We start from the raw sequence: 27,997 nt of genomic DNA on the forward strand, positions 1-27,997 counted from the left end.
AGCTCCTTGCAGAAGATGGTGGAGAAAAGAACTGTTATATAGTGTGAGGAGGGGTGTAGTGAGTAGCCAAAGATGAAAACATGGAGGTCACAAAGAGTACGTATGTACTATTGAAATAAAGGTCAGACTGTTTATGGCAACAGCCATGGAAACCCAGCATGTATGTGGAGAGCCAGATGCTGGGCCTGGCACATTTCTCTGTGCCAGGCTGGGAGAGCATGACAGCTGGATCAACAGTGTTGCAGGAAGCCTGCTGGAGTCTGTGGGCTGATGCAAAACATCTTCACTCACTAGTGTCATCAGTTTGCCCTACTGGAAGATTGAACGTCCTGAATCATCACAGAGTAGAGCCTTGACATTGACAGCTTTGTCCTTGTGGTTTGTTGTGCATTGGACCACACCCTCTGACTGAACCGATGCCAGGTTGACTTCAGTGGGATGTCTCTCCTTTTCCAGGAGCACAGGTATGTTGGCCCTTCTGATGAGGCAGCCAGGAGAGAGTTAGTCCAGCACCTCTAACCCATAAGTAGGCTGCTTCAGGATACAGAAGACAAGCGACTGGTCCTATTTTTCAGTGTGTTTCTGTCTTGCTGGTGTTTCTGTCCTTTATTTCTACCTTCTCTTTAAACATGATCGTTCTAAACAGTCATGAACATGAATAAGATGACAATATCACTCAGTCTGCTTTGAAATCACAACAGAAAGCATTCTGTAGCCTTTCTTTACTTAATAAAAATGGAGGGTTTTGTGAATTTCAGTAATTTTGAGAGTTTGTTTGGAATTATTTCTCTCCCATTCCTTCTTCTTTAAGAAATCTAGAGGTACATAGGTATCTTTATTTCTGATTGTGGAATACAGTACTTCTTGCTGTATTCCAAAGTATTGCAATGACCTGTGGAGACTCTGGGAGGCACAGGAATGCCAGCTTGCTTATATTTTGACACCAAGTCTTTAAAAATAGATACCTCATCCCTTCAGAACACAAACTGAAAGCTTGACCTTATGTGCAGGCAGAGGCCAGTGTTTGAAGCATGCAGATAGCTACTCTGAGGTGTGCAGAAGCCTACAGCTGTCAGGACACCTGGGAACTAATGGCCTGTCAGCCTGACCTCTGTACCTGGGAAGGCCAGAACAGATCCTCCTAGAAGCTATGCTAGGGCACATGAAAATGGGGAGGTGATTCTGCACAGCCAGCATAGCTGCACCATGTGCAAGTCCTGCCTGACCAACCCTAGTGGCCTTCAAGGACCAGTGCATGAGGAAAGGCCTAGAGATGTCATTTATCAAATAAAGCCTTGATTTGTTGTGTGGACTGTTAGATGGATAAGAAACCTGCTGAGTAGTTACATCCAGAGAGTAATGGTCAGTGGGCCATGTTTTCATCAGAGACCCTCCTGATGGACATCAGTGACCCTCAAGGCTCCACAGGTTGAGCAGTACTGTTTAATATCCTCATTAATGACATAAAACGATCAAGTGCACCCTCAGCAAATTTACAGATGGACTTCTTGCAAGAGAATGTAGTGACAGGACAAGGGGAAATTACTTCAAACTATACAAGAGTAGATTTAGATTAGATATTGGGAAATAAGGCTTTACTGTGAGGGTGGTGAGACCCTGGAAAAGGTTGCCCAGAAAAGTTGTGGATGCACCATCCCTGGTGGTGTTTAAGGCCCGGCTGGGTGGAGCTCTGGGCAATTTGAACTTGTGGAAGGTGTCCCTGTTCATGGCAGGGGGCTTGGAACTACATGATCTTTAAGCTCCCTTCCAACACAAACCATTCTGTGACTCTGTATTACTCTATCTTGGTACCCTCCTTGCCCAGGCAGGCAATTGACAGGTTGCTCCATAAGTGCTGAGGTGTTTTCCTTTGGCTTCAAAGGTGGATGTAGATCTATACCTATTTCACTTAAATGGAGCAGAGCCTTAAAGCCATAATGGTCATTAGAGTGGTGATGGAGTGAAAGAGCAGGCACTACCTGAGCCAAAAATAATTTATCCATCAAATATTTCATACTCTTTCTTACTAGGAAGAAGATGAGTAATAGTATTCTAAGGGATTTTTGCAAGGATTGTAGCTAGAATTCACAAGGAAACAGAAGGAAAGGTTGACTCTTCCAACAGATCTTCTTCCTGCTTGAGTTGATGCACAATGAACTCAACAGAGCAGAGGTTGGCAGTTTGGGGTGACACAGTCAGAGTCCTTTCCTGGAAGTGGGTCTGAGGACAGCTATAAACTTTATGCTGTGATAAGTTGTTTCAAAATAAACCCAGGCCATGTGTGTAAAGTTACAGGGAGGTGTTGAAAAGCAAATGGCAACATGTGTGCCCTAAAAAAGTGTTATTTGTTGGTTGAGACCTTGCAAACTATCCTATCATGTGCAATGTCTGAGCTGGGATCAACACAAGATGATATGCATGTGTATAAGTAAAGAAGTCATCTCTCAGTACCCTGGTGACCCCAGGGCTCTGGCAGTCTGTGCTGCCAGGAAAGAAGCTGAAGGCTGTCTGCTGCTGCGCAGGACAGAACTGCACTGATCACTTTGGAAAGAGGCTTTGCCCATGCACCACATAAATATGGTTCTGTCAGCAGGAAACCATCAGGGACCCTTGCTGCTGGTTACTGCTGCTTCCAGCCTTGTCTCTGAGCCTGCTGCAGGTTTTCCTTCCTCAAGCCCTGTCCTTGAGGGTTCCATTGACTGAAAGCACCTGAAACTTCAGGGTAAAAGCAGCTGGGGCAAGGCTAAAGGCTGTCAGATGTATAACAGCACCCTCCATCGCATACTCAGCACCATCTTTTTTGTACTTTGCCTTGAGTCCTCAAGCAGATTTTGCAGCTTCAGCATGTTCATTTTTTTTGGTACTTGCATGTCCCAAAGAATTAAAAGTGATGAATATTTTTGCTTAAACTAGTTCCAGATCAAGGGAAAGAGAAAATAGACCCCATCTTGGGAGGGAAAAACTCTAGCACAGTAGTTAATATGAAGCACATGTGCAGTCCTGCTGAAAGCAGCTAAAATTTATTTGCTTATTTACTAAAGGCTTTTCAGAAGCACAGGTAGCTGATCTGCCCAGGTACACCATACAATGGGAATTTCTCATATGCCTAGAATTAAGCAGTGTGCATTGTTTTTGGGTGGATTAGGGTCCATGTTTTATATTCAGAGAAAATTATTCCAGAAAAGGCTTGCACAAATGTTCTGTGTTGTCTCCAGATACTCTCACTTACAGACATTTTCTGGACAACTGCCTAGGAAGATACTTGGGCTGTATGCATAGGTAACAGATACATTTTTTTGGGTACTACCTTAAAATGGGCCTTCAAGTGGAATTATTACTTAAATTTTTTATTATTTTATATTTATGAAAATGATTCTGTTTAATCCTCTAGAGCCTGTTTTCCTTATGTTGTGAGTCTATGTCTGAAGCAACAGCCACAGTTGGATTAGTCATAGCATGATATGGAACAAACTGTAACAGGACTTTGAAAAGTACTTTAAAGAGTTAGAAAAATATCATGAAATAGAATGAGGTATCCATGAATAACAATGAATTTATCCTTGGACTACTTTCCATTTTCCATTTCATAAAATGAACCTGAATTTTCAGTGATTTCTTTCATTCTACTATTAGAAGGTATTCAAAATTCCCTATTAAATCCCTTAGGCTCCCAGTAGTCCTTACAAGGCATCACTCAACCATTGTACCTTCCTTATTTGCCAAAATGACAGCTTTTTCAGTGTGGCACAGATCCAAGCTTATTGTGCTGTTTGTGCTGTTCACAATGTGTCAGTTTTAAAGCACCCATAAATGCTGTATGCTGTGTACAATTATTCTGCAAATCAAAGAAAAATGGTATGAATTGAATTTGAACTCTAATTTAGCATACATGCTGTAGAAAAATGTAAGCTTTTGGAAGATTTATAGGATTGAAAGGTTTGGGACCACATGTGGCTGACAGCTCTGACTGTGCTCAGAACTTGATTGGGCTCCACTGGGTTTAAGGAGTGCACTCTTTTATGGGTGGAATCCTCTCCCTTTGGGATGGGGTCAGGAAGGACAGTCAGTACATTATGCTGTGGCTGGACATTAAAAACAGTGTGTCTGTCTATGAGTGTGCCTGCTCTGGCACACGAGTGTAGCGGCCCCATTTGTGGTGATCTGCTCTTCCCAGACAACTGCTAAAAGACCATGGCTGAGGCTGAGCAAACTGTCCCATTCTGGGGATTTCTGAGGCCCCAGTTTTATTAGCAATGAAAGGAAAAAGCATGTTATCTTCTCAAATGACATAAAGAAAGCAATTGGGTTAATTTGAAAAATGGTCAAACCTCTACCTTTTCTTATCTTGCAGCTCCTTCTGCCCATGTTTTATTGTCTGCATTGTGCAGACACACTAGAATTAAAAGAGAAATAATAATTGATTGGTGTAACAGCATGAATCTTAAATCCAGGTAACTGGAAGCTAAGTAGGAAGCTGTGTTTGAGATACTTTTAGTTTTTCCTTAATCAAGTGGTTAATGGGAGGCTTCAGAGCAGAGGGCCCAGGCCTTCATCACAATGTGTTTCATGGTGCAAATCAGTTTTGTGACATTTGTTTCTCTCTCTGCTGGAAGCTGGAGATGTGGACCACTCTCCTCAGGGACAGAACTGAGTAATAAAGGAAAAAAAAAAGAAAAACTGAAGACACAGCCATGCTGAAGTCACTGCAGCAGGCGAGAATTCCATGCAGCTCTGCCAGGGGGCCCATGAGGTCCCCAGCTGTGGTGTGGGCATGGCAAGATGGGTACTGAGGTCTTCAGCCTCCCTGGACATGAACCACCTTCCACATTACTTTGAAACACCGAGGTCCACTGGAATGTGGCCCTTCTTCCTCTCAATGCACCTAGGATTACCCCCATGGAGCCAAATTCATGTACAGCATTGAGTTTTCAGAATGCCTGCAATAACCAAGGTTAGGTAAAAATCCTTTTCTATTAAAAGGCAGAAATGTAGCTTATGACCTTTTCTTTTCCCCTGAAGAACAAGCTAAGTTATTAATTTTAAGTGCAAATATTCCTTATCCACTGCTAATTGGGGACTGGGAAAAAAAGCAAATGTGGGAGGCACCAGAGCCTGTGTTCAGCAAGGGCAAAGCCTCTCATTTCTCACAAATGAGGATGAAGGTAGTAATGAACATGCTTTTGAAGTCTAGATGTTGAGAAGAGTTCAAGACAACAAAGATAATTAAAATTAATAATCTCAGCCCCTTGGTACTGATTTTAGTGGTAATAGTTCCTGGGTTTTTCAGCCTGGCAATTATCCATAAAGTCAACATGTTTTTGTCTTTTTTTATAAGCAATCTCTTTTATTCTTTTATGAGCAGGCAGAGACAAATATTAGCAAACATAGCTGGTCTGTTGAAGAGATTATTACCAATAGGTCTGGAGTCTTGTGTGAGTAACACAGTAGTTGCAAATTACAAAAGAAAAGCCCCCAGAAATCACAAGTAGATAAATATTTCTTCCAGCATTTACATGAAAGTGGATTTACTGTGCCACTTGCACACAGTGCAAGAACTACAGACCAGATGTAGGAAACATTCTCTTTTCTAGTTCTTCTTAGAGTGTTAACATTTTACCATTGCATTTCCTAAATTCTCAAGTACATATTAAATCTCATGAAGATTATAATCAACAGTTCCAGAAGCTGCAATTTTGAATATTCACCTTTCAGGTAGACAGAGACAGATTTTTGTAGATACTCCTATACTGTATTTTGGACACGAGTCTGAGCTCTCTAGCTTAGACTGAAGTTCATCCACAGTTGTGGATGCTAGAAGACTTGTGGGAAAATGGATGGGAAATAGCTGAAGAAGGTTAGGATCTCACCATCTGTTGGCACAGCTCTAGGTGTGCTTCTGTCTGGTTTGGTACACGCAACTGCAGTTTGATGCATTACTGGCCAATAAGAAAGAAAGTAAGTCTCTCTTGGAATGGTATGCCATAGAGATAGATGGTCTTGGCCAGACCTGTGCCATGTCCAACAATATGGGGCACCCAAAGCAAAAGGTCAGGAATGTGCTTCCTTGTGCACTTCCTTAAAGTTCAGTCATTTAAACTGAGATCTAAATTTGGACGTGCAGAGTCAGTCAGCATATAGGTCCCAGGTATTTATCTCACTTACAGTTTTGACTGCTGAGTCCGCTGAGGATTTTCTTTGTGTAATCATGTTTCATCATCAACATCTCCACCCTGATGAGGGCTGTTGGGTAATGGGAGTGATGGTGCTGCAGTTCTACAAGTCTCTGTAAAATGGTTTCACTAGATGATCTCTGTTGCCAGCTGGATGCCTACCACCAATGTAGGCGATGCTAGCAGAGAAAGGCAAATTAACTATTTACATAATGAAAGTAGATATTAAACTCATTATTGCACGAGTCTTTGAGAATTAACTGTGACACAAATGCAGAGATAAGACTGAGTCGCTTTAAGGGATGGCTGGGTGCTCAGCACCGTGAACTTCTTTCACCCTGGTGTAGACACAGTGCAAATACCACTTGGGAGATAAAGCCAGTTCTGGGTAGATCAAAATGGAGCCAGACAGTACCTAAGAAAACTTCCCAGATCTGCTGATATTAAAATACTAGCAAAAGGAAGTTTTTCAAACAGGGCACAGCTCTTTAAACTCACTAAAATATTTTCCTCTCTCCTTTCAAGAAGTGCAATGAGCAGGCCTCCATTTCCAAGGTGTTGCAGCAGGAGTTAGGGACCATTTTTTGTTTGTGTCTCAGCCATAGAAGTCTAAAAGCCCCCAATGTCTGCTTCAAATGAAATGAAATAATCTTAAATATTTGCTGAGATATTGAAACCAAAGGATAGATGTTTATTTCCATTGAATACCTGTGTACAAGAGTCAGATGTTTTCACAATTGTAAAGAACGAGCAAACAGATCCTAAAGCTAACAATAAAAAAATAGCCAAGGTGAAAGAATGTCTAAATTCCCCTGGAATATTCTTATTTCAAGCTACCAATAATTTTCCAAAGGACCTAGGAATTATTTAAGAATTCTTCCTTCTGACAAGGCTGGATTCTCCCCTCAGTTGAGCCATGCTCTTTGGAAAAACAACAGCAACAACAAAAAAGAGATTAAAAGGGAGTGTTTTAATGCTTTAGTGGACAAGAGAATACTAGGCCAGCATGAGATTGCTGGTCTGCTTTACACTGAACTCTGAATTATTCCTCTTCCCCTGTGATGGTTGTGCATCACATAATGATACATGTAATCTCTGTGCTGAGAGGCAGTTCTTGTTCCTCAAGAATTCAGTTTTACAGGGAATGAAATTATTTTCCCCATTGCTATCTCTGCCATCTAGATAGTGAAACAAGATGTTTTAAGTAGCTGTTTTGTACTCATGACCTATTGCCCCTAACTTCCTCTAGTCCTGGGAAAGCCCTGTTAATCTTCTTTGCAAAATATTTATGAGTAATTATTTACCTAGTTACAACTTGTTGCATTACAGCTTTTTGCATTGCATTTTCAATCCAGAAAAAAAAAATCTACATAAGAAGTTTCAGCTCCTTAGTCATACCTTTTGTCCATGCTCGACATCAAAATTCAAAAGGTTGTCATTTACTACGAAATTAAGTACTTTGCATATTTAATTTTGGAAATGCTAAGAATGACTTTACATTAAATATATTATTTGGAAAAGGACCCTATATCTTATTTTGATTAAACCGAAACATCTTGGTTTGATTTTTTTATTGCTTAACTTTTAGGTGAAAATAAAATGCAACATAAATCACATGGGACTATCACATAAAAGGATTACTAGTTTTCCACTGAAAATTATAACCAATGACCAAATAATTTTATATTGTCTTTTTCATTTTATCTGATCAGTTTTTTCTGAAGGAAAAGAAAATCGACTGGAAAATCTCAAGCTGGTGTTAATAGAAACAATGTATGCAGTGCTGTGTCCATCTCCTTTGAGGGCAGCAGTCTGGTTATTTATCGTTGGGGATGTATGACAATGAATATGTCCTTATGTAAGTCAACAATTCCAACTATTTCAAAATCAGCAAAGTTTATTTGGTACAGACATGAGATCCAAAGCTATCAGAAACTGTTTGGAATAGAGCCCTGCACAGGCTGTGGTGACTTTGATGAACATTGCCAGCCTGGCTTTTCTGCAAAACTGGCTACAAAGGTTTTGTTAAATGAAGAAGCCTTAAATAGCATAGTGCAGTAGGGCTTTCTTTCTAGGCAGCCAGTTGCAGACTGTCCCTGCAGCCCTGTCAGCTGGGAACTGTCAGACACATCCGGATAGCAAACCTCTGCCCAGCCTCAGAGAGCTTTTCAGGGCTCTCTTCCTGATGCTTTGGAAGATGGGGAGTATATACACTGTCCCTGGTTTTATGATGAAGTGCCAGCACACTTCATTAGCTCCAGGTAACCAAACTGAGCCCAGTGAACCACAGAATCACAGAATGGCTAAGGTTTGAAGGGACCACAGCAGGTCATCTAGTTCAACCTCCCTCCTCAATCAGAACCACCTGGTTTGGCTGCCCTTGTACCAGGGAATACATGCATGGACTAAGAGACTGTTGTTGCTGATGGTTTGGTTTAAACTGAAATTTAATTTTGACCTGTAAAATGCTGTTTCAATCAATGTAGATTGAGGTGTCTTTTATAACAGGGAAATAGAACATTTGCATCAGTTTCAACTTGAGAGCAAGAAGTTGATAGACTGTCTCAGCAACAAAGCTCACTTTGCAAAGGATATTGTATCTGCTGCTGAATCCCACCCTATGCCCATTTTTTATCTCCCCTGTATAGTGTTAGTGCAGATATGGTGTAGTGACACTGTTTCCCACTAGAGTAGTGACGCCTTTCCTCACTGGCAGCAGCTTGAGCTCATGAGCCAGGGGCTGGGCAGATTTCAGGGCGCTGTTTGCCATCAGGCTGAAAGTAACCTCCAAGGACTGAACTGAGGGGAAGCCAGGCAACCCTGCGGGTCTGAGTGATGGATCTGTGCCCCACCAGCTCATCCTGCAACTCAAATTGCATGCAGACAAGGTGTGAGGTTGCAAAGCACATTTCTATTTGGTGTCACAAGCATAGAGCACTGTGGTAGCACAGAGGTAGCATAGAGCATAGAGGTAGCATTGTCCTCGTGTCCTGCACCAGCCTCACGTGGCTGTGGGGCACCTGAGCTGGTGTCAAGCTTCCAAGGGCAAGTTACTCTTTCACAGATTTTTTCTTTTTAACAAACGTGTGTGGGTAAAATAATTATGTACAGTCCAGGACTCCACAGGCCTGTGAAGGTGATTGATTTGGGGTGAGGGGCTAGCAAAATAGGTTTAGTGTCACCAGCTTCAGGGCCAGTCACTGCTGCTTTTTCCTAGGCAGACACAATCACAATTGCCTTCAGATGTCAGTACTTAAAATTATTTGGTCACATTACTATGTGACCACAAGGTACGAAGGGCAGCTACTTGTTTACACATAAACACACATACTGTGTATGTGTATATATATATATATATATATATATATATATATATGTGTGTATGGTATGTGAAATCCCATTATCTAGGGGCAATCAGCTTTTTCTTCCTAATATACTAGTGTACTAGTTTCTGTGACTGAGTGAAAAAGCAATTTTTGTTTTGGAGGCAGCAGAAGTCTGGACCATACCAGGTACTTAGAGCTATAATTGAAGGAGGATGATAAGAGCAAGAATGCTTGTGTGTGCCAGTGCCTTGGTCTTGTGCTGACAACCTTATACTCAGACCTGGTGTCCCACTTGTTTCCCCGTGACCATCTGATGGTGGGCAGGATTGAAAGGCTGGCCTCATGCTTACAAATCGGAAACTTCCAAAATCATACCATTGTGGTATGACAGCAAGTCTCTAAAATATATCTGAAGTGGGTTGTATGTGTTTTTTTTGGAGTTATTATGCCATTTCAGTATATTTCTCAATTCCTTCCCTCTTTACCTTGCTCTCATATTCAGGGACAGACTTCAGGGGTGACATAAATAAAACTCATATTAATTAAGGCTGAATGTCAGGCTTTCCATTGCAAGACTAGAAGTAAATTAAATGAAAGAACAGTGTAAATAAACAGCACTGCCAATGTACACCCAAGCTCTGCTATGCACCTGAACGTGAAGCACTGGAACAGGAATGCAGCACCAGCTGAGTGTTTGTTTCACTTCCAGCAAGTAAAGCTGGGTGAATTCTCTGTGCCACATCTCCTATACCCCTATCACTATATGGGTCCTGGACCACTGATGTCCCTGTATACTCCTGATCTGCAAGCATGCACTTCCTCCTCTTCCTCTGAACAATGGCATTGCTAGAAAATTTCACTTCATTCCTCTCCCCACATTCACTGGACTAGTTTACTCCTAGGTAAAAATTCAAGAATCATAGACATAGGGAGTGGGCTGTGTGGGTGATTAAGGATTTCTGTCCCTGGCTCATTTCTGTCAGCTTGCTGTTAAGTTACTGCTGCCCAATATGGGTCATGTAAAGATTGTGTCTGTTGGATCTACATACACAGCATATTAAATAGTGCTGATAGCATAAAAAGACTTAGCTATACATCTGTCCTGAGAACATTGTGATATACAGCCTGTGTGCTATCAGCCTCATAGGGATGACTCACAAGGCAATTGACAATACTGATGACATAATTGTTAGAAAATTATTAGTAGTAAGAGCTTTGGTTTCACAGCTGGTCAAAAAAGATCAAAGAGAGCAATGTAAATGTAAAAAATATAAATATAAATGTAAATGTAAATGCAATGTAAAAAATTATGCTCTGATATGTTTAGATGAAATGTTGAATGAAATTAGGTGAAACATATCTATTTCAGTAAGAAAACACTTAGAAAAATGAAAAATTAATAGCTTGGATTAATTTTTGACCTTATCAGAACAGAGTATTTTCTTATTTAATTTTTTATTACTTAGTTCTGAACTAACATGTTACAATTTGTGAAAGTGCATGTAACTTACATTTTCATGGAATTCAGGTCATCAAAGAAAGGCAACAATCTTGTTTGATATGACTGTGAGTCTGGTTGACAGGTAACTGTATTCATACAATTGTTGACATCTGCAAGGCATCCTCCATGACAATTTGATTTAAAACACTTGAATTATAAAATTTATGGGGATTGTAATAAAGGGATTAAAAATCAACTTATTGATGTGCCTCAAAATGAAATTATCACTGAGAAAGTATTGAAGACTGTGCATAGGGCTGATTCTTGTCAGGTTCCTCATACACCTGTTCATCGTCATACAGTGTTTCGCAATTCATACACACAGATTGTATGGAGTATGTAATTCATACACATAATGTGTCATGGAGTCATCACCAAATTATGAAGAACAACAAATGATCTAGGTATTGGCATGCTGGGGAACACATTGGGAAGTTTAATTATATATTTAGCTTATTTTTCTTGGAGGATGAATTATTGTTCTGGATTGAGGCTGTAATAACTTCATGCTTGTAGGAGTGTTTTATTCTTTAATAAATGGTTGTAAGAGTCTGCATCTAAAGCAACACCATGACTATGTGCACACCTGAGTCTCCTGAGTGAGGACAAAAGACATGCCAGGGAAGTTTTAACTTTGGTGCAATCAAACCACTTCCCAGAGAAGGGCTGTCAGCCCCTTCAACAGGTACAGCCAAAGAGTCTTCCACACTTTTTCATAGCACAGTATGACCTGAAAATATAGTTTAATTTTGTAGTGAGTTTTTGCTTGTTTTCACAAAAAATAAACAAAAACAAACAAACAAAAATACAACAAACAAAACAAAACAAAAAGCTCTGAAGTTATATTAAGGTTTCACTGTATGTTTTTTTCTGAATATAAGATCAATTATAGTGCATGGCATCTCTGGCTTTTGCATGACCACATCTGCACATACTTGTGTGGCATGGAAAGAAGTTCCATTCCCTGGATCTTGTAAGGACAGATATTCAGGCCCCCATAAGGATCAGTCCTGTGATAAAAGCAATGCTAATGACCTGCTTCGAACTGGGATGGAGTCATCACTGCAATCCTCAGTGACATTTCAGTATAGTGAACTCATTTGCACTTGTTGCTTTTACATCTCAAATTGCTCCTGAATATTTATGTATGGAAAATATGTCATTCAAAATAAGTGCTCCATATTCTCCAAAGAACTATTATTCTATAATTTCCCAAAGAATGATTAAAGAGTAGCAAACAGACAATCTCTCACTTTTTCCTTCTATAGAAGTTCCTCACTAAGGCATAGATAATCATGGGAAGACCAAACCTCCACTGTAACTGAGGCACACACAGGAGCTTTGCACAACAACTGAGCCACACATAGAAGATTTGCACAACAGTTGCACACAGTCACAGTCTCACCAGCAGTCTCATCTTCCTCCTGCCTTAGGTTCCTGCATGACCCTCCTCTGCCTTTACATACATAACTATGCTTTCCACTTTCTTTATTAAGAGACAAAGACAGTAATCTCTGCATTAATCTTCTTTACCAAGTCACCGCTTCTAGGTAATGACTTGAAAATTCGCCTTCATCAAGATGACAACAGTAGCACTACTGGTACTTGGGCTTCCTCTAATCTAGCCCCTGTCATTGCAGAGCCTGACTACTCTCATAGTCAGATATTTTCTTGTGAAGTTTATGTCCCAAACCTCATTGCTTCTCATTGTGTCTTCCAGCAGTCTGGAAATTGGAAACAGTTGTTTGAGATGATAGAGTCATCAGCTGGAACAAAGCTGTTTAATTTCCATCTGAAGTCTGGGTGCAACTGGTGAAGGTTTGAGCAGAATGATCTGTGGTGTGTGAATGCTATTGACAACAGCAGAGAACAAGACAGCTCTTAAGATATTCTGTCTTTGTAATGAGCCCTTCAAATCATGTGGCTAGAAGCAACAAAATACTGTCTACACAAAGGACACAGTCTTGATGCTTTTCCGTGAAAACCTCCTATCCAGTGATTGGCATGAGGCAGTCAGAAGAATTAATGAGATTTAAACTGGCAGGCCTTGAAATATTCACCCCACAGGTGAATCTTGGAGACCGCAGCTCTTCCTTGGCTTACCCAAACCTGTCTATTTACAAAATAAAATTACAGATCTTACTTTCTCTTTCTTCCAACCCAAAGTATGTTAACCAGCAGCAGAAAATTTTGCAGTCACTAGAGTCATGTATAGCATACACGTATGTATATGGTACATGTATTTACAGAGGTATCACAAAATCCATGTATTATTTTGAACTCCATCCCCAGCTGAAATTCAAGGCAGAAGTGATGTACTTTTGTTCAAAAAAAGTATAGTCTTGAAACACTTCTAAAACTCCAAAGGAATCTTCAGAAGTATAGACATGGGGAGATTGACATTAGACTCCAGGACTAATGAGTGCATAGACCTAAGGTCAAGAGTACCTCAAGAAAAGGTCAAATGGGAAATAATACACCACAAGAATTTCAAAAATAGCAGTTTGTGGCTTACTCTTCAAGTCTCTGATGTTTTCTCACAGTAAATAATGAGACAACTCCCATATAGAACTTGATACCAAAGACTTTAAAGGTGTAAACACACACAAACCAAGCCTTTGCTTTATGACAGAAATGCTTCTGGTGGTAAGTCACATCAAGATATGCCCTTTTCTATTTTAGTCAGTCTTATCAGCAGGTTTTTTGGTTTAGGTATTGTTTTTTTGTTCATTAGAAACATGTACTTTTACTGTCAGACTTGCTTGGAGGTTCCTTTTTAATTTTATAAGACTGACTACCTTTTAATAAGCACCTTGTACATGTGAAGCAGATCTTGAAGTCCAGCAGCTAGCTGAAAGCAGGGAAGAACTTTTAAAATCTTGGTTTTACATTAAATGTATACATTACTACAGATGGATGTGAGTCAAGGAATTTGGATTCTCTTTTCCTTATATAAATTTATTACATTTAAATTCTGTCTAGCTTATATATTCTTGTGTCCAGAGCTGTGAATTGAACTTAGATGCTATAAAGTTCTCCACTCTTTAAAGATGAAGTGACACATTTATTTACTCAAGATGCATACAAAACCCTACAACTTTCTGTATGTTGTTTCTCATCTCTTTCCCACTGTGTATTTCCTTTACAGAACAGGGAAAATCTTTGAGCTCATCCTGAGGTGTGGGAGTCTCCCACTGCATGATCCAAGGGACTGAAACCTCCCACTGAGCAAATAGCTGTTTCTGAAATTACTTATTGGTCACTTGCCCATGGCATTACAGAACAGGTCCTGCTACTGCTAGAGTCCTCCTGTATAACTGTCTTTTTGCTGTCTTTCTGGAGAACTGTGCTGTGGCCAGGGACAAGAAGTGATGCAGAAGTATCACAGGTGGCTCACTTTCTATTGTCAAGGCAGGGGACACAAAGGACCAGACCTGTTTTCCCAAGGCAGTGCCCGCACAGAGGTACCAGCTACACAGGAGAAGCACCACAATCCATCACACAGCTGCCCAGGAGCTGGGACCTTGATGATCTCCAAGGCTGCTGTGCAATACACGTCTTGTACCTGGTATCTCCTGCATAGTTGGGAACAAGAGTCCCAGAGGATGTCTACCTGTAAGGAGGCAGCTGTGTTGGGTCTATTCCCTATGAAGTACTTGTTAAGACAGTTAAGACAGAAAGGATCAGCTTTGATTTGATCAGCACCTGGTGGTCTGGTGTTTCATTCAGATGTCTCATAGAGGAGACTAATCACAGCCCCTGGATGCTTGAAAACTATGGCTGAAATAAGTGCATCTCTAGTTGTTGGTGTTTCACTGAAATTTTGTAACTAGGGAGATGAAAATACTACAGAATGCATGAATAACTAGAGACCAAAAGGACCACTGTTTCTGGGACACTGAACTTTCTTCTGGACTGAGAGAAAGCAGAGCTTGAAGGGCTAGGTTTGTGTAGAAGATCAGTGAAGGAAGGTGTCATCAGGAAAAAGACCTCAGCTGGTTGCTTTGAAGAAGACACGACAAACAGACAACTGGCATTGGATCAAAAAGTGATACAAGTACTTGAAATTTCATCCTGGAATCAGGTTAGTTGAACAGAACTAGTGCAGGTAAAAGTGAGATATTAGATTACAGGCAATGTTTATCCTAATGATACAGGTGTGTGTCCAGTGCTTCTAGGGCCTGAGCACTTGGGAAGTTTTCAGTGACTCTCTTGAGCAGATGTCCAGAAGGGACAAGCACAGATCCAGAAAAGGCTGATAAGGAAGTCTCCTTGTGTGTAGCAATGCACATGTTTAATCTAAAGGGTTTGTGGAGAAAATCCTGGAGAATCATCAACCTGCTATCTAATATAATGAGGGGCAAAAATGGGAGCACAGCTGCTCAAGTTTAAGACATGACTGAGGAATTTGCAAGAGCAGCATTTGTGCTTGCACCCATAGCTCTGTCCTGCAAGGTGTTTTAAAGAAAATTTGGTGCTGGCCCACAGACCTAGCATGTGTTATGTGTCAAGGCCAAACACAAAAACAACGGTTGTCTGTGAGGAGGCAACAGTGCCATCACCCAGAGCTCTTGTGCAACAAATTGCACAGAGTGCTGTCACTTCCCTCCAGCTGTACAGCTGCTGTGCAAGAGGAAATCAATAAAACATCATCTCAGACATTTAGACAGTTTGAGGTTGTGTCCTGCCCAATCAGGACTCAGACACAGATCTCAGTCCTTGGGAGGAACAAGGGCATGTGCGTCAGCTGAGCCACAATAACGAACTATGTTTTCCTCGGCAAAAAGGATGGTGGTTTGAACATCAGTGAAACACATCTGACCCCACACATTTGAGGCTAGAAGTGTCCATACACTGTACTTCAGTTGGTGCAGGAGGATTTCTCCAGCACAGTTCAGCTACACCTGATGTGTCTCCTATCTGGGTAACTCCATCAGAGGGACATCAATCAAAGAGATCATAATTGAAAGACTGAGTTATAAAACTGTCATTCTGTCACTGCTGCATGTCCATGTGGAAATACCAGGGAAAGCTGGGAGACACTGAGTGGCTTCCTATGTGGAGGATGCCACAGAAATGGGGTTCTCAGCTGCAGCTGGGAAGCAGATGTCTGTTGGGGCCAATTAGAATAAATCAGCAGCTTTGGTGTCCACTTGTAAAGGTGGTTTTGTGTTTAAGAAGCACCACCTTGTCATAACTGTTGCTTACATATGCTTACATATGTACAATATGTGGATTACATATTTGTAATTGGTGACTGTTCTGGAGGATAGTCAGAAACAGAATGGCAGAGATGACATCCTGCTCCTACACACAACACAAGAGCCTTAACTACCAATGTTCTTTAATTGTTTTAAGTAAAGCAGTTCCAGAATACTATTATCACCCTACCACACATTTTTATAACCAGGACTCTACAATGTGTATGATATATGACCTTCAAAACTCACAGAAAAGAAACCCTCATGCTTACATTTTGGCTGGGGGTCCAGCCCACCCAATGCAAGCAGCATTATTTGGATTCTGTAGCTTTATATATGAAAATGGAGCAGCCCTATTGAAGTAACCTGACTATGCTGTTTATGTAGAACTAGAAATGAGTTAATGAGTTAATGAGTTAACAACCTCAAGAAGGTTGTGCAGGGACTCCTCAGGCAGACACATTTATCTTCTGAAGGTCCATTAGACACTAGACATGGTTGTTCAGTCCTAGTAGTCCATTCTTTCCTGGATCATCCCTAAAGACTGATGCTGGCTCAGAACAGAACTGTCAGGAGGGTCATGATACTCAATGTGGAAACAGTGTTGTTGCTTGTCCCCTCCTGTGTGTGTGCTACCTTGTCTGGTCTCTAGCTTGGCTGAGGTACCTCAGTCACACTGAAGGTGTCAAGCTCTGTATGGTGTGAACAGGATGTGGTCCTCCTTTCAAAAATATCAAAGTCTAGTGCAGTGGAAAATGATTAGAAAAGAAAACTAAATTTTCCACCAACTGTGATTTTGCATATGTGTGAATTTGCAGATTTGCACAAGCAAAAGCCATTCTGAACTGCAGAGGTCACTGGACTATAACCCCTTGTAGAGGTCATTGGGAGGTTATTGCCATTTTTTATTAAAAGAGAGTTGATGAGTAATGTCTGCTGTAAGTATCTTGACTGAGGCATTTACCCAACGCTTTGTTGTTTCATTAACTTCTTGTTCCATTCAATCTTTGGAGCAAGGCTTGTCCAGACCATGACTTGTACTTGGCACCTTTTATGTTTGGTGGGGGTTTTTTTGTACTGTTATTTTTGCCAACTTAACAGCTGTTTGCTAACTATTTTCTCATCAGGATCCTTAAATTCATCTTAGTCCTTGGTTACTGCTTAAGCTCATGCTACCCAGTTCCCACCCTCATTCATTAACAGAAATTCTTCTGGCAAATTATGGTTTTTTTTCAGTTTTTCAATAAACATGACACTGGTTTTTCAAGCAAATCACCTGCCTTGACGTAATTTTACTGTATTTGCTTCTCACATGATACACTGAGGAGCAAAAATAACTCTTAACAGATTTTAATCTCCTGTTCTGCATGCAATATAAAGTCCAGTTGTAGCCAAGTACATTTATAAGGACATTCCACAGCTATTAAAGTTTCATAGAACTTGTCATGAAAATGAAATCTTAAAGTCTGCATTAGCAGAAGAAGCAAATTTTAAACAATAGATTTGAGTTGTTGTTTTTTTTTTTCCCCAGTGTTTTCTTTCCTTGTGGGGTTGCTAAGGAGCAGAATTATTCTGTATGGAAATGCACACTGCCCCTGATCTTCCTCCCTTTTCTTCTCTGTTCAGTCCTTACCCTGCCATTGAATTTTGCTAATGGCAAGGAAATTTTGACAGTTTAATGGTGTCTTTCTGTCCATATATTGCTCTCAATATCTGATAAAGCTTGAGTTTTTAGTTGAGGAGCTGCAAACAGGGCAGCAAAACATTAAGACTGGGTCAAGCTGACACCTCAATATATATTTGAAGTTTGTTGTTTGAAACTTGTTGTTAGCACTTTGGTAACTGGGACAGCTGGACAGACTGATGAGCAACTTATCCCTTTGGAATGCTCTCATGTCCAGTAGCTTTGGTGATTTTGTTCACAGAGGTGAACAAAATTCTCCATTGATTTATTACTTGGTTCCAATAGCTTTCCAAACTTGGTAATCAGTATGTATCTTATTTTCAAGACAAAAAAGGCAGCAGCCATTCCTAGATGCAATGCATTATTATCTTGAACATTTTAGGTGCAATAAGGAACAAATTATGGGTATGGTCCTCACAGTATGCTGAATCAGAGTGCAAGTATATTAAAAATACCCCTAGAATAAGGAGGCTTGAAGTCAGGAGTCAATCACTGGCTACCAGACAGTGTCAAGAAACAATGGGCACAAAAACGTCATCTTTACAGTTTTTTTACAGATTTTTGTAGATTTTTTTTACAGATTTCGTGTGTGTGAGAGAAGTTTGAATTCTGCATTTAGCCCCAATCCTGCAATATTGGGTCTTCCTGAGTATTAAAGTAACTTTTCTCAGGTGGGAAGCAAAAATGGGATCAGTCTTGGGATTGTTGCAATTGTCTGATTGGGATTGTCTGATTATTGACCAATGGTTCCTGCCTTTGGAGATGGAACTATGCACAAGGCAGAGAAGGCTGGCATTTTGTATTTTTACTGCTCATAATCATTAAAAGGGATAAGCCCACTGAAATGGAGGCTCGACTATTTACAACTCTCATGGGAGTGTTTTCCATAGCATGGTTCAGTGTTTTATTGGTGTCCACATCAGTTTGGGTAAGTTTTACTTGTCTGATACGTCTGCTTCCAGTGTGGAAAACTACTCCATAAAAAAGTTTGTCTGATGGCTGTATCTCACTCCCATATCACGCTTGCAAGGACAACTAACTGGTTTACAACAGGCTTTAGTAAGTCCTCCCCCCAGAGCCATCACAGCTGCCGGAGACACTGCTATGCTATGTATCATTCTCCTTATGATGCCAAGATGATTTTTTGCCTTTTCTTTTATGTACCTTTTATGTCAATATCCTCAGTACTCTTAGCAAACTTGTAATTCCTTAAGACTGATATCTTTGCATAGCCCTAGTATTCTGTAAGGCCAGGAGACCAAACATCCTAAAGGCCTCGCAGTTGGAGGCTGGAAAACCCTACACTACCTTGAGAAACTGAAGCCCCCTCTGGAATAGATCCTGTAAACTAGAGGTTTGGCCCATCCATTCCCCCTATTCCAGGCAGGAATTCCTTGGGATGGAGGGATATCATGCTATTCATCCAAGCATCTCATTAGGGCAGCTTTGTTAGATATGCTAATTTGTAAGGTCTATAAATTGTATATGTGGTCTATTGTGGGTGTGCATTTCAGCACATTCCACCTTGGTAAAGTGGTGCACCATAAGGATCCTTATTAAACACTGAGGAAAAACCACTTTAACCTTTAACTGTGTCTGGCTCTCAAATTTTTAGACCAGAAAAAGGCATCACCTAGAATGCCAACTGTGTTTTCTTTCCTAAACACTTGCAGCTGACAAAGGTACAGGAAATCACACAAGTGCTGCTTGATCAAGATAAAGATTGAGGTTCTGGCATGCAAAAGGAATGGCTGTGCACTGGAAGACACACAGAGTACTGTAAGAGATGATATTTTCAAGCCTGACCTCTTGTATGTTAAAAATGTTAGAGTGGCATTACAGGTAGGAAATAAATGTGAGGAAAGTAACAGTGAATAAAGTGGTGCTACAGCTCCTGCACCAGGGACAACCTGCTGCAGTGGGAGTGGGTTTTTTCTTTGCATGTATTTATTAACACACGAAGATCTCAGAAGTCATATTGCTTAATGAGACAATATATAATGGAGTAGACTGAAATATATTGAAAACTAATTTCAGCTGTTTCATCCAGGGAGTCATCGATAGGCTTATTTAGCATTGCAAAACTATTCACATCAAAAATAGTTTATACGTGGTGTTCCACTTTCTAATCCACTAATTTCAGAGGGGAGAATGTAAACTTCAAATATACAGCAAGAACAGATTGTTCAAGTTGTGACTATTGTACTTCAATAAAAATATTTCTTCTCCCTTGACATGTACTGGGGCTTCAGCTGAGGGGGAGAGAGGAAAAGACTTCAGATTTTTCCTGCTCATGTGCATCTTACAGATTAAATAGTTTGATGATTTTTTTAAACATTAATTACAGTAGATCTGCCAGGTACACTTGTGCCAATCTTCCCTGCAGACACTTACTGCCTGTCACCCACACCCACTCAGCTAATGTTTGCCATCATTTTGTCATTGCCCAACAAGCCCACATGCTGTTTTGTGGGGACCAGACGGCTCACAAAACTGCCAACTGTATAAAGCCATCAGATCTACAGAAAATCCCTCTGAGTGCTAAGAAACACAGTTTTGGAGATGACTTCCCTATTTACAAGCGCTTCAGTTGTAACTGACCTTTCTGACATTTAAGTGAGTGGTGGTTAGTGTGGCCATCTGGTTCCTCAGTATTCATGACACTAACACTTAAGGCACATGAGTGCTTGTGGAAAGTGAGTATGACAGTCAGAGGTGACTGAATATACATGAATTTTCAAACACAACAAGATTTCAGACATTGCTCTTTTCTTCCATGTGGGCTTGTGTTACCAGCAAAGCAAGAGCCAGTGAATGTGCTGACCTCTGGGAACAGCTTAAATGAGAGTGATGGAAATTCAGTTACTTTTTCTTAGAAACTTCTAAATGAAAATTAATTTTCTTTTCTGTTTAGAAAAACAAATATGTTCAAATTTTTTCTAACACGTGAAGCCTAAGTTAAATATTTTTGAGTATAGTGTTTATTTTTTTCTATATCATGTGTCTTTTAATTTACTTGCATATGTGCTCTGTTGTGTAAGAGCATATACAACTACTGACCTCGTGAAGATATAGAGAAACAAAGCAATAAAAAGATTTAAAAATCTTCAGTCAACAAATTTGTTGCATTCCAAACAAATTCTGCCTTGAAAATATTATTTGAAGGATTATCAAATTTTTTTGAAATTGTTTTCCTCCTGCTGAATTTTCCTAGAACTTATGCTTCTAAGGAAAAAAAAACTACAAACAAACAAACAAACAAAACAACAACAACAAAAACCCAAGGAGAAAAGAAAGAAAAAAAGAAGACGTTTTCAGTGGAAAAGTATTTTAGATTAAAAAAAGCCTCTCAGCTTTTTATCAATTGTACCTCATTAGTAAGCTAGATAGAATGGAATAGTCTTTCCTAATTTCCCTGGTCATCCAAATGATTCAGGTTGGTTCTTGCTTACTTAAAGTTTAATACAGTATTTGGTTTCTTTGCTGCTCAGAGAACCACTGGTATTTGCTATGGAAGTTCTGTATTATCATTTTATTTTTACTATTACTAGGCAGCTACTTGAATTTAATGAGCGCTCAATGAAGTACACACATACACTTGCAGATGAAGTGCATTTGTCTTAAAGTCAAAGTGACTTGAATTTTAAGTTCTTACCAAGATAGGCTGAGCTGCCTTCCACATGTCAAAGTCCTGGCTGTCAAGAAGAGAGTGGTTTTTAGATAACCATGCAAATGATATACAAAACATGCATTTTAAGCACGGTGCAGTGGAAAAGTCACGTGGAAGAAATGTTTTCTTTAAATTATTTTTTGGATGATATTTCATGCCTGTTACCGATAGTTGAATAGGTACTGGAATTCAAGTAATGCCACAAATATTTTTCATATACCAACTCCATTTCCAGCTTCCGTATTCTCACTTCATATATTGCCTGTGATTAGAAATGCTCTATTAAAAAGTTTGCATATGAAAAGTCTTACAGCAGTTCACCTGAATGCTTACCTGTATTTTCTTGCCAGTTGTTTGCAACTGAAGCCTGCAGTGGATGATTTTGATAAGGAGTATTGCATTAAATTCAGCAAACCAGAATAATACCTACTGTGTCCTGTATGTGAACCCTGTATTGGCACTGCTGTGATTGGATGACAGTCACCATTCAGCCAATAAAGGTACAGAAGTGCAATTATGAAATAGCTCTCTATATATTCATTTATACCTTCTCTCATTTCTTAACAATATTGCTTATTCTTAAAAATCCACAAAATTTTTGTGATGTGCACTTCATGTCTGAGTGCATTTCCTTCCTTCTGTCTGTTTTGTTGGTTATTTGTTTGGTTTGGGTTTTGTTTGTTGTTTCTGCTTCTTTGTGTGTGTGTATTTAGGTTTTGTTTGTGGGTTTGGCTGTGTGTTTGCTTTGGGGGGGGATGTTTATTTAATTTTTATCCAAGTTTCATATTTTAGAAATAAAAGATTGTGAAATGAAGATACACTAAATACAAACAGTCCATTCATGGTAGCATAAATCTCTAAAAGGACCAACGGTTTTCTGATGCCACAGAAATTACTTAATTACTTAATTACAAAATGCATAAGTACAACGAAGAGCAAAATTTCAATGTTTGGCCACATGGCACAAAGTGCTTAAGATGATGCTCTATTTGTAAACAGTGCATTATGTAGATTGAAACAATACAAAGCAATTCAATTAGAGATAGTATGACCTTTTACTGCTTAAGCTCAAAAGCAGCAGAAGGAACCTCGCCTATAATGAACATTTAGCTATGTCTACTTTATTGCTGTTTTCTAGCATTATCTAAATGAACACGTCTTCTCTATATTGCAGATGGATTTGGACGTCTGCAGCCTTTCAAGAAGGAGATTGCCCTCTCTCAGCTCAATGTTCTGAGTGCTGTCAATGAGGTCATACATATGTTCTCACTAATATAATGGTCGCTTCAGTTTAACCATCAAGATATTGATTTCACCCTTGGGAAACTACCAAGCTGGGCGTCATTAAAATAACATTTGCCACTTCACAGTGATTGTGGTAATGCAGTATCTCCTCTGGTGCGCCAGAGAACAGCATTTCTGTCTCACTGTCTTTCTGCGGTGAAAGGTGCCTGCTGCAGGTATCAATGGTGTTGCATACAATACTTTCACCTTAGTTGTAATCAGCCTAGACCAAGATGTGGTTTATACCAGAAACAAAGAGAAAGTAATTTAGCAAAGTTCTGCTCACTTCACCTAAAGAAAAATATTTGTAATTTATGCATTAAAACTAATGAGTACCATCTGATCAAGATCTCAGTTTTGATAAAATACTATGACCCTTTCTAATCATGCTGGTAAACTGGCCCAGTTATTACTCAGGAAGTTCCACATGCACTTCCTACCCAGCAGTTGAGTTTTACTACAAGTCTCTAAATCAGAAATACAATTTCCTATATAGGCTTTAATCTATAAAAAAATAAAATTAAATAATACTGCTCTTACATTTGTTTACCTTGTACCTGATTTATTTTAAAATGTAATTGTTTGCACATGCAGTATGTGGTTCTAAATAATATCCTTCAGTATAACAAATACAGCCTATAGTGTCAGAAAACAGCTTGTTGAGTGCAAGAGGCTGTTAAAGTTAACATGAGAGAAAAGCAGCTTGCTGTACAGCATTGCACAGCCTTCAGGTACAGTTACTAAGAAGCTCTCAACTCTGTGAGTTAAAAAATGGGAAGAAATTAGATAGGGGGATTAATTATAGGAAAATAAGAAGCAGGGGATGGGAAGTGCCCCCGAGGAGGGTCTGTGGTTAGTGGCATGTTTAGTCACGCTATGCCAGCCACCTGGATTTCTGGGAATTTAATCAAGTTCCAGAAAACCTGGACTGTTAGTTGGTTAAGTTCTGCAATGAGTGCCCTTGGTTCAAATGTGCAGGATTACAGCAGAGTAAGGGGGAATTGGTGAACTCACCGGGTGGACTCATCAGAGAGACAGGAAGGAAAGCTCTCATCCTTCTGGAAATCCCCAGCTGAGCACAGAGCAGGGCAGCTATTCCTCTAACTCGCCAGGACAAGGAGACCATATATGTGCAATGTCTTGGGATCACTGTTAAAAAAAATATTTCCATCCCACCCCTCACACAAGAATGTTCAAAGCAGGAATAAACTTTTTCCAATTATAGCATTGCCAGCTTGTTAGGGCTGTGTGAGGGACTGGGTGCTCCAGATTTCCAAGGGAGAGGAAGGAAACTAAGTTCTTCTCCATGGGTTCCTGTGGATCTCGACCAGCACTGCAATTGTGCTAGTTAACTCCTGAGCTTTGAGTCATGGGCTAACTAATTCCTCTCAAGAGGGAACCCAGAGCTGATGAACAGAATTGTAGCATCATAAGATGTCAAGGGCTTGGAATGGACCTTAAAAATCATCCACTCCCAACCCTTCTGCCAGGGGCAGGGGCACCTCCCCAAGTTACTCAGAGCCTCATCCAACCTGAACACTGCCAGGACTGGGGCATCCACAACCTCCCTGGGGATCCTGCTCCAGTGTCTCTTCACCCTTACAAGGAAAAATTTCTTCCTAATATGTAATATAAATTTCCCCTCTTTCAGTTTGTACCCATTACACCTTGTCCTATTTCTACAGTTCCTGCTAAAGAGCCCCACTCTGGCTTCCCTGTAGGCCCCTTCAGATACTGGAAGGTTGTTAGGAGATCCCTGTGCAATCTTCTCTTCTCCAGACTGAACAGCCCCAGCTTCCTCAGCTTCCTTGTCTTTGCAGGGTGAGGACTTTGCTCCAGGATCTGCTCTACATAGCCAGTGGGGATCTGGAACTGTGCAAGGGTTCAGTGCTCTGCCCACAAGTCTTCCAACATTATCTGTGTAAGTTGTGGGCTCCCCCACATCCTATGTATGCATGAGACACCACTGCTTTCCTGAGATAAAAACACAGTTCTTGTGGGCTGTCAAGACTCCTTCTTTAAACACATTTGTCTTATCTTGAACTGGTATACTAACAACAACTAGCATGTTGCAGGGGCACAGAGGGGCAAGCTGGGGCTGACAGCTCAGAGGCATCCCAGATGCCCTCAGGACTCCATCATCTCCTACAAGATGGCAAAACAGTTTGGCACAAGGTACAACCATTGTGATGAGCTGTGTCAGATTGCATTTCAGAAGTTTAATGCAACCTTTTCCAACAAAAGGTTCAATGCATCTTTACACAAATGTGCAAGCAGCACTCACTCTTTGATGAGGAGGTCTTCACAGTACCACTGCTCCTGTACCATGTTCAATGTCTATCTAGTCTGGGCCTGGGGCTCTGTCTCAAGCCCAACAGACCAGGGAGTCCAGTTGCCATCTCCATGTCCTCACCCCTCAGCACTAAATAGGAGGAACCAGAGGGAGTGCATCCTCACCATTGGATCTTTCTCCCTCCTGACTCTGATGAGATGGTGCTCCAGAGGGAAACCAGACCTCTGGGAGCAAATGAGAGCTGCTGCTGGGTGAGCCAGGCTCAGGATCATTTGTTGTTGGGGTAACTACACTTGCTCAGATGTCAGTAACACTTGCCTCCCATCTGAGAGGCAGGTCCTTGTGAACAGACTTGTAGAAATTGTTTAGCACTGTCTTGCTATGGCCCACTGACGGCAGTATGGAGCATATCAGCAGCTCCTGCCCAAAAATAGGTAATCTTTTCTGTGCAGTGTGGATACAGAGTCTTCAGAGTGGCATTGAAAACATCTATCATCTGTGTGACTACGATGTCATTTTTTCTATTTTTATATCCATTAAGACTGCATCATCTGATACCTTTTCCATGGGAGTGACTTTTAAACGTGGTGACTTCTAAACATGGTAATGTTGCTCCATTGAGGCTCTCAGCTCCCATCCAGTCACCTTAGGCATGGTGTTCCATTCTTCTAAACTTTGCATTCTAAGTTGGCAGTTTCACATGGTTAATCCCAATGGTACCAGACAATGGTGTATAACCCCAAATCTTCCCTGCACAGGGTAAAAGACCACCATAGGCTGCAGTCAGAACTGAGATTGTTTAGCAAGTGGGGATGTGTTCAGGAAAGCTAGAAGAAAAGGAGGTCTGGAGATCTGTGAGCTGCAGTTAGACCCTATCCGATGGTACTCCTCATTTAGGCTTGCCCCAGGCTCTTCCAGGCTGAGGCCAACCCAGGGAAGATCTTCTGCTATCATGTTGCAAAATTTTGCAGGTGCAAGTGGGGCAGGAAATAGTTGAGGATTAGCTTTGCCAGGGAGCTAATGTGTGAGAAGGTGTGCTGCCTTTTTTTGGTGTGCTCTGGTGTGACCTAGTGCAGAGTCCAGCACAGATGGTGAGGAGTGAAGTTCAGGGGAGCACTGGTGAGTGAATATGAAGGACTCTGGAACTGATACCTCAACAAGGTTTGTTCTGAGTTTTGCTGAGAAGTCACTCTTCTCCTCAGGGGCTGATCATAAAAGGCGTGAGCTCCCTCACCAGCTGATGGGAGGCTCCCTTCATGGCTCATAAAGGCTGCCTAGAGTTAGCCTAAATGTCTCTGTCAGCATCAAAACTTGGCTGCCAGGCACCACTATTGCTCACAGCTTGTCATTTGACAATGTAGGTTCTTCTGAATCTGATTTTCTAATAAAGGATTCTAAATCTGAACATATTTTTTGCTGGCAGGTAGACATCCAAATGACAGTGCTGTCCAGGGAGTAACTCACGACTAAGTCTTACTGGAATTCACAAGTTTTGCCTCCTCCTACTTATTTAACTTTGCAGCTCATTGTCACACATATACCCTGAGCATACTGAATACAAAAAAGTGTGGAAAGCACAAAGAGAGAGTGGTCATCATATCAACTGCTTTCATCTGCTGCTGAACAACTCCTCATAAGGGCCCAAGAAGGGGATGTACTTACAGCTGGAGTGCCTATGAGCCCAAGGTGGAGCACACATCCCAACTGGGACCCTGTAGCTGGCTAAGTCAACTGTGCCCAGATAAATATATCCTCATTTCTGGATACTCTGAAAGAAAGTCTCTCTCATCAAGAACATTATCTTGTCATCCTGCAATATGGGAATGATACCTTTTCTCTACACTAGTTATTTGGAAGAAGAGTTTAGACTCCTAAGATTGGGACACTGTTCATTCACAAGTAAATAAATCACCTCTTTTTCCCTGGAAAGCTTTAATCAAAAAACCAGTTTCCTTTCCAACTCTGCTATAGATCACCATCCAATCAATAGAGTAAAATAATCCCTCCAAATTCATGTTTCTCTATTAAATATGGGTTTGACCATTTCCCATTTTGTAACAAAAAATGCACACCAAGACTGCTGTGGATAACATCTATTTGATTTAGGATGGTCTGAAGTGAATTATCAATTTTGAGAAAGAGACCATATATTGTAGCATTGTTATTAGCAGGTAGAGGGGAAGGAGAGGCAGAAGGCAGACAAAAAAAGTTTGTATGGAGCAATTCTGGTCTTTTGGGTTTCCTGGAGTAGAAGAGGAAGTCTCAGGAGCATTTAGCTATTTGAGTGAAAAGCAGGGAAGACTGGATTTTTTTACAAAAGGTTCCTAGTTTCACCTCTTAATTAATAATTGATATTATCTGGGTGTTAATAAAGCAAAAAACCCTTGAAAAACAAACAAACAAAAACCCTACAATGACAAAGCTTTGAAAAGGATGTCTTGAAATCCCATCGCTCCCACCTGTATTTAATGAGTGTTTTGTCCTATGTAATCTCACCATCTCATTAGCCCTTCACTCATTCTAGTCTCCCTAGTCTGCAGAGTACTCTAGACTTCATTTTTGATGAAAAAAATAGAAATTCCCTGGACAAGGGAGGTGTTTTACTATTTGTTAGGGCAGAGATTTGTTCCCAGGGTCACTGGGATACTCACCTAGAAGCTGTGTAGCTAGGTCCTGTAGCTGTCAAGACAGTGGTAACTGTAACTTTTCTCTAAAAAATCTTTTTTCTGTTTTTCTGTTTTTGCTACATCTCTTCTGTAATTTTCTGTATATTCTTGGATTTCTCAGCTTCTTTTGGACTGAATTTTTTTGGGATCCTCCCTCGTGGGGAGCCCTGCTTATCTCAGTTCTGGTTCGAAGAAAACTCTT

At 40.6% G+C, this 27,997-nt stretch overlaps 1 long non-coding RNA gene across 1 annotated transcript; it reads right to left on the bottom strand.

The window, feature by feature from the left end:
• Window positions 1-11,648: 11,648 nt before the first annotated feature.
• LOC111941517 (uncharacterized) lies at window positions 11,649-23,938 on the bottom strand. Its single transcript, XR_002870083.2, has 3 exons — window positions 23,851-23,938; window positions 21,538-21,577; window positions 11,649-11,727 (listed from the first exon to the last, which is right to left on the bottom strand). It is a non-coding gene; the product is annotated as an uncharacterized LOC111941517 (long non-coding RNA).
• Between the last annotated feature and the right edge of the window lie 4,059 nt (window positions 23,939-27,997).

Source organism: Cyanistes caeruleus, chromosome Z (genome assembly GCF_971803275.1).
Source record: "Cyanistes caeruleus chromosome Z, bCyaCae1.hap1.1, whole genome shotgun sequence".
In the NCBI taxonomy this organism is placed as follows: domain Eukaryota; kingdom Metazoa; phylum Chordata; class Aves; order Passeriformes; family Paridae; genus Cyanistes; species Cyanistes caeruleus.